Source organism: Equus caballus, chromosome 15 (genome assembly GCF_041296265.1).
Source record: "Equus caballus isolate H_3958 breed thoroughbred chromosome 15, TB-T2T, whole genome shotgun sequence".
Taxonomy (NCBI): Eukaryota; Metazoa; Chordata; class Mammalia; order Perissodactyla; family Equidae; genus Equus; species Equus caballus.
Window position 1 is genome coordinate 75,602,371 of NC_091698.1, and position 13,161 is coordinate 75,615,531.

The window sequence follows — 13,161 nt, forward strand, 5'->3', positions numbered from 1 at the left end:
CACACACACACACACACCCCCACACACACACATACACATCCCACTCTTTGAACCTGGGATGCATGACAGTTTTAGAAACTGCAGCCTCTTATCTGCAAACCTATCCGTTATGGTGCTTTGCAGATGAACAGAAGTTGTTTTTCCCATTTTACAAAAAAGGATGCAAAAGCCTAAGTGCCTGTTACTAATGCTGCCTCGGTCGCTTGGGAAATCTGTGCCATATCAGGCCATGTGGAGTTTGAATTAGAATAAAAGAAGGTTAGGTTAAATGCAAGCAAAAACATCTAGACTTTCATCTCAGAAACGTGTGTATTCCCTGCATTAGATTCACAGTTTTGCAAAGTAACTTTCCAAATTGTATTTTGTGCCTGTGCGTAAATGTGTAAGCCTGTGAGCAGTTTGGAAAGAAGCAGGTCACCATGACCCCACTCTCAGCCCCAACGCCTTCCACCACCATCTCTGCACGGAGGTGATAAACTGGAGCAGCTGACCATGGCTTCGCTACCAAGGTTGGAATGCAGACAGGGAATTGCAAACAAAAACAGAAAACAGATTGGCATCACTTAGTTCCTATATAAATTCATCAACTTCGATCCAGTCAACATTTGGCATCGGCACTGGGGGATCGACCTTTCCAGGCCTGTTGTTCACATGAAGACATTACAAAACACAAAAGGCATGTCAAGTCCTCCAACACCGCAGAAGGCCCGAGATAAAAACCAGACTCTGGAGTCAGATTGGGAACAAGCTATACTGTTTTAAAAAATGTTACTTACTTACTCTTAAAAAAAAAGCAAGGAATCAAGAATCAGAAAATTAAATATAAGGATAAGATAAAAAAAATCAAGCATTTTCTCCTTAAAAGTACTACTTCTATGTAAAATTATGTAAAATTGGCCCTTAGTACCTACAAATAACTGGGTTATTGGATAAGAACAAAATGATGAAAACTTAGAAGGCATTCAGTGCAATTCTCATCTGATATTTGAATCCTTTCTTTGTGCCCTAACATTTTGTCATCGTGCTTCTCTCTTGAAATTTCAAGTGGCAACAGCTCCATCACCTGCTGGGGCCCCCCGTCTGTTCTTGGAGCATGCTGACTGAGAGGCAGAACATGCTGCTACTGTATCACCCTGCAGCCCTGGGGTGGCCTTTTGAAGACACACAAGTCCAATCTCTCTTCCATGTGCAAGCCCTTCTTCATCATTAGGAAACCTCAATTGTGTGACTTTTAAGCCTTACGTCCCCAGGTCCACAAATACCCCTGAGTCATGGCGTCAGGCTCCCTCACCATTCCTGCTGTCTTGGTTCCAGTTTGCAAATGCTCTCTTCAGTGTGATACTGGCAACCGAACCCATGGCATTGCCTGAGCTTTGACTGGGTTTAGTAGATATCTGTCATGTTTTTGACCATCCAGCAACTTTTGAGCACTCCCCTTAGAGCCTGCTTGTCCCTAAGGAAGAAGTCAGAACTTGCTTTCCAAGTAGCTTTCCTTGTAGCTAAGGTTTGGGCACGTGACCCAGACTCCCCTGATCACATGCAACCATTTGAGACAGTGATTTGGAAGCTGTGGATGTGAAGAAGGCCTACACTGAAGCCATTCTGGTAAGGGTGGATGTAGTGACATTTCACAGACAGGGATGAGGTCCTTTGGGTAGAGGCCTGAGGCCAGAATTTGACAAATAAGCTACTGTGGTAGGCAGAATAATGGCCTTCCAAAGATGTCCATGTCCAAATCTTTAGAACCTGAATATGAATATGTGACCTCATGAGGCAGATGTGATCAAGCTCAGGATACCGAGATGAGGAGATTATCTTGAATTATCTGAGGGGGCCTGATGTAATCTGTAGAGTCCTTAGAAGAAGGAAACAGGAGGGTCAGAGTCAGAGAAGGCAATGTGATCTTGGAAGCTGAAGGAGAGAGGAGACGTGTCAATGAAAGCACAAGTCAGAGAGAAAGAGAGATATGAAGATGTTACTCTGCTGGCTTTGAAGATGGAGGAAGGGGCCATGAGCCAAGGAATGCGGGCAGCCTCTAGGAGCTGGAAAAGGCAAAGAAAATGACTCTGTCCTCAAGCCTCAAGAAAGGAGCAAGGCCCTGCCGACATCTTCATGTTAGACCAGTGAGAACCATTTTGGCCTTCTGACTTTCAGAATTATAAGAGAATGAATTTGTGTTGTCTTAGACTCCTAAGTTTGCAGTAATTTATTATGACAGCAATAGGAAATGAATACCTAGGTGCCTAAGTTCTTAAGCCCAATGCAGTTTGATGCAATTCAGGTGCTTCTCTGAGCTGCAACAGCTGCAAATCTGATTCTCTGGCCCTCACAAAGGCTCTGTAAGCTCTCTTATATCACTTAGCAAATTCATTTTCTTCTTAGACTAGATGGAATACATAGGTTCTGTGGGTTGCAACAAAGAACCTGGTAACCCGGGCCACCCATCACTCTGCATATATCCCTATTTTATTTCTGAAATCTCTCTCGTCTCTGAGATCTTTGCTGCTCTGTCACTCCTGCCTTAGTTCAGGTCCTCACTATGCCTTACCTAGACTATTTTTAATGTCCTCCTAATTGGTTTCCTTGTCTCTGATCTCTTCCTACTTCAACCCTTCCTCCACATTCCTGCTGTATGGTTAGCCTTTTGAAACTTAACCACAGTGTTTCATTGCTTTGTTGAAAACATATTGATGGTGTCCCATTGCCAAGAGGATAAAGGCCGAAGTCTTTACTTGGCATGGAAGGACCCTCATCACTTGCCTGAACCTGCCCACACAGTTGCTAAGAGCAAAAGCTTTGGTGTTAGTGACACCTGATGAGCTCTGTGACCTTGAGTATGTCCCTTCACCATGTGGAGCCTCTTCTGTAAAGCAGCAGCAATAACACCTTTCTCACTTGTAAAATAATGATTTAAAAATTCCTACCTCATAGCATTGTTGTGAAAATTAAATGAGATCATGAATAAAATGCAATTGGCCCAATGCTTGGCACATAGTAGGCATTTGGTTATATACAGTCATGCATCGCTTAACGACGGGGATATGTTCTAAGAAATGTGTTGCTAGGTGATTTCATTGTGCAAACATCATAGAATGTACTTACACAAACCTACATGGTATAGCCTACTATGCACCTAGGCTATATGGTATTAATCTGATGGGACCACAGCCATATTTGCAGTCCCATTGTTGACCGAAACGTCGTGATGTGGTGAATGATTGTATGTGTGTGTGTATGATTCGTGAATTGCTACTCCCCACCTTGTACCACCAAATATTCACCATATTACCCCTGCATTTGCATGCTGATATTTTTTTAACCTCAAAGCCCTTCCTTCCTTCTCTTTGGCCTGGTGCACCATTGCAAGATCAAGCTCAAATGTCGTCTCCTTGTGGAAACTTCTCTGACTCCTTCAAGCAAGGTGATCAGGCCGTCCTCCGAGTGCCTCTCTGGCGGCAATCATCTGACCCTGTTGCAGTGATTTGTTTGCAAATTCACCTCCTCCACTGAGGGTCTTTTTTGTTTTGAGATCTATAAAGTCCAGTGTGGTGCCCAGCAATCAGGCACCTTGATAAATGTCAGACGAAGGCGTGAATGAAGTAGTGGTGAAAAGGAGAGGGCTGGAACTGCCACCCACCCTTTCTGGAAAGTGAGATTTGGCTGAAAGCGTGGAAGTTCAAACCTGAAACTGTACATGATTGTGTAGCAAACCTATGTAGGTGATCTGGGTCGGCTTTAAGGAAAACTACTTTAAGAAAGTTGAAGATGACATAATGGTGAGTAAGAGTAATTATTTTACAAAGGATTTTTAGGCACACAAAAGAATTGTTTTACAAGAAAACCCTGATTTCTTTAAAGAGGAAGTTGTCCAGTTGCTATAAGCAATTATTTACTTAATAATTCCAAGTGTGGGCAGGGGAAATCCTCAGTGATAGAGGCCACTGCCAAATGATGTTCTATCTGAAATTAAGACAGAGTGGCCTCAGAGCGAGTGCCACTGGGAAAAAGAACATTGGCTCCGCATGCAACTGTTTACATTTTTGCATATAGAGAAGCATATCTGAGTGGTATTTGATGCTTTCTCACAAAGGTCAGGAAGAAGTTTCAAACCATCTAATGTATCTGTATTTTCAATGTCAAATCACAATTTATAACTAAGACCTCCGAGAAAAGGCTTATTTTGCAAGTTACCCAGACTTTCAAACAAACTATACAAAAATGGAGATAACCTGACTATTATTCCTCCAGGACCCTGTGCATTGGCTATTCAAATGTAGTTTATGACTCATTTGGCCTGTTACCCATGAGAGGCCATGTCTACCTTCATAGAAACATTTTCCCTTGGTGGAAATTGCAGCTAGAATTGCAATTGGTCAGCTCCTCGCCCTGCTGACATCAGCAGCAGAGCCGCATCCAGAAGCTCAGAGACAATGTGAAACTTGGTTGGGGTCACTCAGGCCATGGAACCTTTTTAAGAGCAAAAGACAAAAGGTTATGACCTCGGTTGCATCTAAAGTAAAGACTTTCCTGTTTTAGGTTATAAACTGGTTTGGATGAAAACCAGCTGATGTGTGGACAATCTGATGGGTTCAATAGGCTTTTCAACTCTTGTAATTATCTCTTTGCTAAAGTAAATGTTAGCATAACCACTGACATTTGATAAGTCACTCTGTGCTACCCAAGATAGAAGATAAACTTTTATCATTTTTTTGAGTAGTTAATATACCTTTCTTATCATAGAACACTATTCTACTTTGTTGATTTGATATATAGAAATATATTCATGTACACGTACAATTCAGTTCAAACAGCTGCACATTTATTCAAGTTGTTCTGCCTTTCAGTATGTATATAGTTTCTAAAACACGGTACTCCTTAGAAAACAAAGGGCAACTTCCCTTTGCAAGTCTGAAGATCAGGCAGTGGTAATGCAGAGGCTGGGATGAGGACCTACCGGGGAAACAAACCAAAGTAAAGATGAAGTGGTTTTGTATGGACCACAGGCCTCCTGGGATGTATTTTTGCTAAGACTGATCACATGTTGCCCTACTTCAGCATCATTTATAGTACCACGTCTCAGATTAATGAGAACGATCTTTCTCAAAAGATAAGAAACATGCCATTTCTCAATAAGGAGACAGCCTGTCAAAATTATGCATAAATAACACCACCATAGAGGGCCTCAGTCATTTACAGCCATGAATTTCTTCCATCTTCTTTGAAAAAGCCTGGAGGAAGAGGCAAGTGACAAGCAGTTCACACACAGAGACAAGGGCTTAGCAGAGAGTCCTGCCAACTCTGTATAATCTAAAATCTAAAAAATCTTTGGAAACCGAGCAAGGAATGGGTTCCAGGCCCCAAGGCAACTGTACATATCAGAGGAGTGGGTTCCCTCCCTCCAGCTGGGGCCCCAGCTAATCCTGTGGTCCTCCCAAGCAGGCAGCTCTGCTTTGAGGGCAGCCAACTAACACTTGACAAAAGCCAGCTGGAAGAGCAGCGCAGCCCAAGCCCATACCCATACATTGCTACTGAAAATGTTTTAAAGATCTCATAACATCTTATTTACTTTCCTTAGCAAGAGAAACTGTCAGTATCCTCCTCCCTCCTTTCAGAATAGGCAGGATTGCCCTCCCTCTGGGGATTCTTCAAAGACCCATGAGTAGGAGTCCCTACCCCAGGCATTATCAACTCATGTGTGAGTTGACCAAGGCTGGTTTATTTCACGTTCCACAAACCTTTCCCGACCACTCAATATGTGCAGGGCCATGTGCTATGGCTTGGGAAAAAGTTCAGGGAGGAGTAATAATAATCACTAAGAAAAGAACGGCCCAGGGAGATGTGATAAAAATAAGAAGATCAGCTCCAATATATTGCATCCCTACTAAGTGTCAGGTCCCATGGTGTGCACTGTACATAATTGTCTCATTTGATCCTCAAAACAATCCTGCAAAGTGAGTATCTTCATTCCTGTTTGACAGATTAAGAAACCGAGGCTCAGAAAAATTAAGGGACTTGGCAAAGCTCAGAATTTTTTTTCTTTAAAGATTTTATTTTTTCCTTTTTCTCCCCAAAGCCCCCCAGTACATAGTTGTATATTCTTCATTGTGGGTCCTTCTAGTTGTGGCATGTGGGATGCTGCCTCAGAGTGGTTTGATGAGCAGTGCCATGTCCACGCCCAGGATTCGAACCAACGAAACACTAGGCCGCCTGCAGTGGAGCGCGCGAACTTAACCACTCGGCCACCGGGCCAGCCCCAAAGCTCAGAATTTTAAAGTTGTGAAGGAAATTGATTCGGTGGTGAGTGGGGAGTCCCTGAAGGCTGTTGAGCAGTGACATGACTTCATCAGAGACCAGAGGAGGATATGGAATGGCCATAGGATAAAGCAAGAAGTAGGGAAATCAGCCAGGAGATCAGCCAGCATTTGGTGGAAACTGCGATGAAGGTTGACATGCAAATCTAAACAATGTGTATATATACATATATATTTTAAGAACACAATCATATGCAATAAAAACTATAAAGAAAAGCCAGAGAATTGCAAATGCAAAATTCAGGCCAATAGTTACTTCTGAGAAGGGTAGCCAGAAAAGGGAAGAGGATGTAGTTAGGGACGAAGTCTCGGTGGGCTTAAACAGCATTTATTTCTATTTAATTTATTTTATTTTCAACATTATTGAGGTTGATAATATAAGATGATATAAGATAAAGTAAGGTTGTAATATATTTAAAATCTACAATCTGATGATTTGATATGCTTCTACATTGCAAAAGGATTCCCACCATCAAGTTAATGAACACATCCATCACTCACATATTTCCTATTTTTTTCGTCTTTAGTAAGAACACTTAAGGTCTCCTCTCTTGACAAATTTTAACTATACAAAATTTAATTGTATAATACAGTATCCCTTGAACAGCAGCCACAAAAGTTGGAGCACCAGGCCTGTGTTCAAGCTCCTTCCAGAGAGATGTTGGTCTTGTGGTTTAATAGTCGGAGTGAGCCAGAGAGAGACGGTGGTAGGACTGCCCAGTGGCTCCTCCGGGTTCCTTGGAGGGTTGTAGCTATCCCCTAATGCATGCAAATTAGCACCTAGGTATGGCAGGATGTAAAGTATACAGTCCTTCTTCTTCCAGGGAGAGACTGGGAGCTGGGCACTTCTGCCTGCGCCCCCTTGCTGAGCCCTGGGACAGATAGCCTCAGTGAGTGCTCATTTGCCAGTTAAGAATTGCTTCTTTGTTTTCTATAGCCTGTCAGTCTTGTGGACGCAAGCCCCATTGGCTTTCAGAGATAGGTGTTTTCTGGGCCCGTCTCTCTGGTGGGAGCCTTAAAGTTTGTGGTGCTAGATAGGGGATCCAGACCTTTCACTCCACAGGGAGAAGGTGGGAGTTGAGCGTTCCCTCCCAATTGCATGGCATTGTGCCAGGGTTGGGAGTTTATGGCACAGAACATGGAGAGCATGATGACAACTGAGGGCGGAGACCAGAGAAATACCTACATGTTTGCACAGGTGAAGGGGGAGAAAACAAAAAGAATCCATGCAGGAGTTATCAAAGAGAGTGGGTTATCAGAGGGCCCCGAGGGAGGAGAGCAAAGTGTGGGCAACTTCAGAGAAGTCAGTGGGGAAGAGATTCCAGAAAGAGGTGGGGGTAGGGGAGGTTGTCAGTGGAGTCTAATGTTGGGGCAGTCACAGAGAAGAAAGATGGGTAAAAGCCACTGGAATAGACGATCACAAGGTCATGAAAAACACATGATGGGTTAATTTAGCTTTTTCAATAAATTTGAAGGGAAAGGGAAAGATGGGAAACTTGCTTGAAGGGATAGAAGGGGTCAAAGGACTTTTCGTGGTCGTTGCTGTTTGTAAGGAATGGAGCACCTGTGCTCACTTATAGGTAGAAAGAATGAAGCCGACGGAGCGGGGAACTTTAAAACAGAAAAATAGAAGGGACAATAACTGGAACAAAGTTACAGAGGAGACAGGAAGGAATGGCGTCAAGAGCACAGGACAAGAAAGACAAGTGCTCCTTCCTCAGAGACAGGAAGAAAAGGGAGGATGACTGAAAGACGACAGGAGAGACACTGAGAGAGGAGCTGCTTGATGGCCTTGGAGGTCTCGGAAAAGTAGGAGGTAAGCCTGAAGGAAGGAGGTTTTGTTGGTTGCTTGAGGAAAGATTTGGAGACCCAAGATGAGAGATGTTGGAAATCCACAAAAGGTTTTCAAAGGATTGTCCCACAGCCCTGAGGGCCCACAGGAAGCTTCAACAGTCTGTGTCTGGTGGCTTCAGTGAGTCCAGCTCTGGCTGTCTTCTATCAGTGCTCAGCAGCTCAGGAAGGAGTGCAGAGAGGACCGGGGGGCAAGGTTAGGGCTGGTGGGGCAGAGGTCAAGAGCATGAGGGCATCACAGAGGTGTCAGATGATCATCTGGAAGGTAGTGAGGGCCCTGAAGCAGGGAAGGGCCAAGGGTCTGACAGGTGTGAGGAGGGTGGGGAGCAGGCTGAGGAGGAATAAGGAACGGGAGTTGAGGGACTGTGTACTAGATGGGCTACCCAGCTGCCAGTGTGCTCTCAGATCCATTTCCATTCTTCTCAGGCTCTCTAGACCTCCAGGTTTCAGGCAGCTTATACCCCGGAGGCGTTGGTAGAATTCTGGAGGGCAGAAGAAAGGGAGACTGAAGGTCATTTCTCACTTTCTAACCCCCTTCCTCTGGCATCTCCAGCATTGGTTGTGTTTCTCTTTGGCTCCGGGTCCTACAGGGAAGGCCATCCCTCCATGCTTCCAGGTCCCTCTAAGCAGCCCCCCGCCTGATGGCCCTGCATTCTGGACTGGTTGAGTCACCCCCTCCTACTGTTCCTCCAGTCCTGGCAGTGGTGGTGGGGTAACATAGATGTGAGTATCTCTATAATCTGTGAACCAATTCTCCAGTTGAAATTTCTAGAGTGGTTTCTGTCTTCCTAAGTGGACTTTCAGGGACACATTAAAATAGAATTAAATAAAAACAAACACCTCCTTTTTTATCTGTTCTCATCTCCTTCTTATTCCTTTGCCTCCGAACAAGCGAGGAACAATATATAGCTTTCAAATTATCCAGGGGAGCAAAATAAAGGCGATTGCCAGTGCGGACATAACCCTCTACTCAGGGAGCAAAGAGGGGGACCACGGCCTTGGGTTAGCTGGAAGAGCCAGCACAAGCTTCCTTGTCACGCTTCTGAGATAGAGGCAGTGTGGACACAGAGCTGGGGTGAGTATGTGGTCATCTACATGGCCCTCTGACCCTCTGACCTCTTACCCAAAGTAGCTCCTCTGCCATAGGTCTTGGTACCCCAAATTCCTAATTGTTTTTTTTGTTTTTCCCCTTTGAGTCAAGTTACTCTGCATCTCCAGGAAGCTTCTATTGAAATAGAGTAAGTAATACAAGAAAGCCACTCAGTTAGACCAGGATGGACTGGAAAGGGCGGGGAAGCTTTAGGGGACGGAGCCCTAATAGGAAGTTTGGGTTTGAAGAGGCAGAGAGGAAGGGGAAAAGCTTTTTAGAGACCGAAGAGCAGAGAGGCACAGGTTTGCTGGGGACAGACAGTGAGCGCCTCCTCCTGGCAGGTGCTTTGGGCAATGGGGAGAGAGAAGTTTGGGCAGGTGGGCTGGAACCTGGAGGACCTCAGCTGCCATACTGTGCATCTAGACTTCACTCAGAAGGCAGTGGGAAACCGACAGAGATTTCTGAGCACAGCCAGAGCGTGTCAAAAGTGGTATGTTAGGAAAAATGAAGCCCTGAGCTTGATGGCAGTGTGAAGAATGGACCAGAGGCAGGGAGAAATGAGCCAGGAAGACCGATGGGGAGGCTGTTGCAATAATCCAGGCATGATGTGATGAGGACCTGAACTAGAATAGTGGCAGGGGACCAAGAAAACAAAGGATGTGAGAGACATTAGGAAGGATTATTCCGTAGGATTAGGCTGATGGGTAGAAGGGTTCGAGGAGATGGATGAGATTCAAGCAAGGTTGATTTGTTGGAAGTACTTCCAAAATGTCACTTTATTACTTATTCACAGATATTTATGACTTCTCCAGTGTCATTACCTAACTGATTTGCAATCTGGAAACTCACAGCCACTTTATCCATCATGCGGAATTCCCTCCTAGTCTATGTCTTCACAGGTAGATTAGCCTGACCCTTTAAAAAAGGCTTTATATCATGATAACATGTAATTAATTTTTTTGAACCAAGACTTGTAGAATGCCGGGACTCTCAAATCCAGGTTTGGTCAAGAATTACTAGAGAAGCTTGGAACTGGGAGCTAAGCATTAACTTAGTTTGCCCAGCTAGAGGACCGACTGCACTGCTCTGCAGGCCAGCTCAGGCCATGTGGCTGCTCACAGCCCAGGTGCCTCATACAGAACCACTCCAGTGCAATCCAAGTTGTCCTTGAATTACCAAGGAGGGTCTCATCTGCTGGAAAAGATGACCAACCTGTCACTAAAGGAATGATTATTCTGCATGTAATTCAGGGTACATAGAACCCTTCCTAGAATTTTCCTTTGAGGTTAAATCAAGGCATTTAGATTTCAAGTGTGAATTAAATAGACCACACTGTGTGTATCAACATAAGGATGTTTTGGGAAGTAGACAATGTAAATGATACAAAAGAGAACCATAGTTTGATCCAATCTGTGCAAAGCAACAGAAATTTTACTGCCTTTGATGAAAAATTTTCTTCTATGCCATATGTGAGTAATGATACTATGGTCACATGGTCACTGCTACTTTTATTCAGAAAATAATTTCCCCACTAGTAACTATGACTATACCCTTAAAAGCAGAATTTCTACGTTAAGAATACGAAGCAGATGAAGGTCAATGAACAGCAGTTACTATTCAGCCTGGTGAGTTTCCTTCATGCCCCGCACTTAGCCCCCATGATAGATGCTGGGCACCAACACTGTAAGCCCTCTGCAGACCCTGTCAGTTCACAGACCCAGTTCTCAACCACCTGCCTCAGTCCATTCTTTCGCCCTCTCCCCGTCCTGCTTCTGAGTGTCCAGGTTGTCTGCATCATTCTTCCATTTGTGTCCTTTCTTCCACAGGACTCAATGTTCCCTTCCAACTTTGACCTTGGTTCCTCTGGGTGACATTCTGATGCTCCATCCTGGCCATGCTTTCCATTTTCATGAGAATTTTTAATTTATTCAGGATTAAAGTAACAATAAGTTATCCTCCTCTTGGTTGAAACGTATGCTTCTGGCAAGGTCCTGGTATTCTGTTCCCTCATTTCATGAATGTGTAGTGAGCACCTGCTAAGGATCAGGCCCTGGGCTAAATACTGAGATACCACCGTGAAAGTTAGATCCCCACCCTCAAGGAGCTCTCAGGCTGGAAGAGGCAGAAAATTATAACATACAAGCACACACTAGCCGCAAGAATCCCTGTTGATTTGGATAGGAATTTGCTGCCCTCAGTCCAATCCCAAAATAAAACACTGAAAATAAAACCCATCAGAAAGATTAGGCAAAAGCAAAATCAGTTGTGTTTTGAGGACTGAGGATGGATTATATTCTTATTTAAAACTTCCTTTAATAGTAAAACAATATTTATAAATAAATACAAAAATAAATTTTGGATAAAGTGCACTGTGACCTTCAACCTCACTACCCACCTGCAACATCTGGTGAAGACATCTGACTGACCAGGTCAGATCCCCAACCGGGAGCTGAGGACATCGTCTGTTACTCCTCTGTGACACTCGCCTGCCTGGACTCAGCTGAAGAGCTCCCAGAAAGGGCTCAAAAATGATGAGCTACAAAAGTTCCTTCTTCCCCTCTCCTCCACCTCTCTCTGTTTCCATTTTGCTCACTCTCTCTGTCTTTGCACAAGCACTGCTTGTCCGCCTTTGATAACCCCAACGGTGTGTTGAGTGTCAGGGCAAATGCAAAGGAAATGAAGTCGCTGCCTTCCAGGGCTGTCATGAAGTGCGATTCCAGGCCCTGCCACTGCTGTGAGAGGGTGGGAAAGGTGGAAAGAGCAGGCAAAGGACGGGGCCAGCGGGGAATGTCCACGCAGCATTAAGCCTGTGTGTGGATATCACTGCTTCAGTGAATGGGGCTGGGCTGGGCCCAGAGCCTCATCTCTTGCTCAGCATAGGAACCTCAGGAGGCCGTTGGAGGGGTGAATCAAGGTGCCTGTTATGTAACCGGGGCCGCTGCCTCTCAGGGAGTTCACAGTAGGACACCCACGTACTGTTAGGGTTTGCTCTGTGGCAACTTCCAAATTAGGAAGCTCAAGTAGCCTGGAACCCCAGGAATGCAGGCAGAGAAAAGGGCATGTCCCAAAGAGGGGGCTGAGCTCATTGTGCCCCACAGCCTGGAAAGGAAGGGTCACAGCTTCTCTCTGCATGCCACTCGGATCGCCCCCTCCTCCAAGGGAGAGGGGACTTTTATTCCCTAAAACTCATTTGGTTTCACTTCTGAGTGTATTTATCTTTATTAAAAGCATCAGGAAAGAACATTTGCAGCTTTATACATTCTAACTCCATTCATAGTCTGTGATAGAAGATGATTCCAGGTCATCAGTGCCAATAAGCAAATTATAATGGGTTTGAGTTTCATTTGGTGTCAGGGACCCAGGCTCAGGCAATACCAGCCAATGATGATCATTTATGGTAGAATTTAAAATGGAATTTTGATTCATGAATTAAGTATTGGCTGTTTGGTCTTAAAACAGGCACGTTCGTATTTTTATATGGAGCTCAAAGACAAACAGGTGCTGGTCTCTTGGTTTAAGTTTTACTATGACTAGTAAGGTAGGAGGGGTGAGGAGTGGGGAGGCAGGCCAACATGCTGTCTATCCCAAAGCCAGATGGGACAAGAGGCAATTTGTTGGACCACAGGCCCCAGGCAGAACGTCTCAGAACTCTCAACTCATCCCTTCTTCTATCTCCCTGTCTCGCTTTGTGTCCTGCCTTGGCCCCCAAGCTCTGTGAGGGTGTTTGTGTGGGGAACAGAGAACAGTCTCTGTTCTTTGTATCCTTGGGTCCCTGAGAAACAGCTAATTGCTCCCCTGAGGTAAGAAGTATAACATCCCAGAAGAAGCGGGGGAAACTTCCCTGGCCCCCCTGACCTACCTACTGGGTGATCCCCACCAGGCTGTTTTCCAGCACAAGCTTTCTCTCCT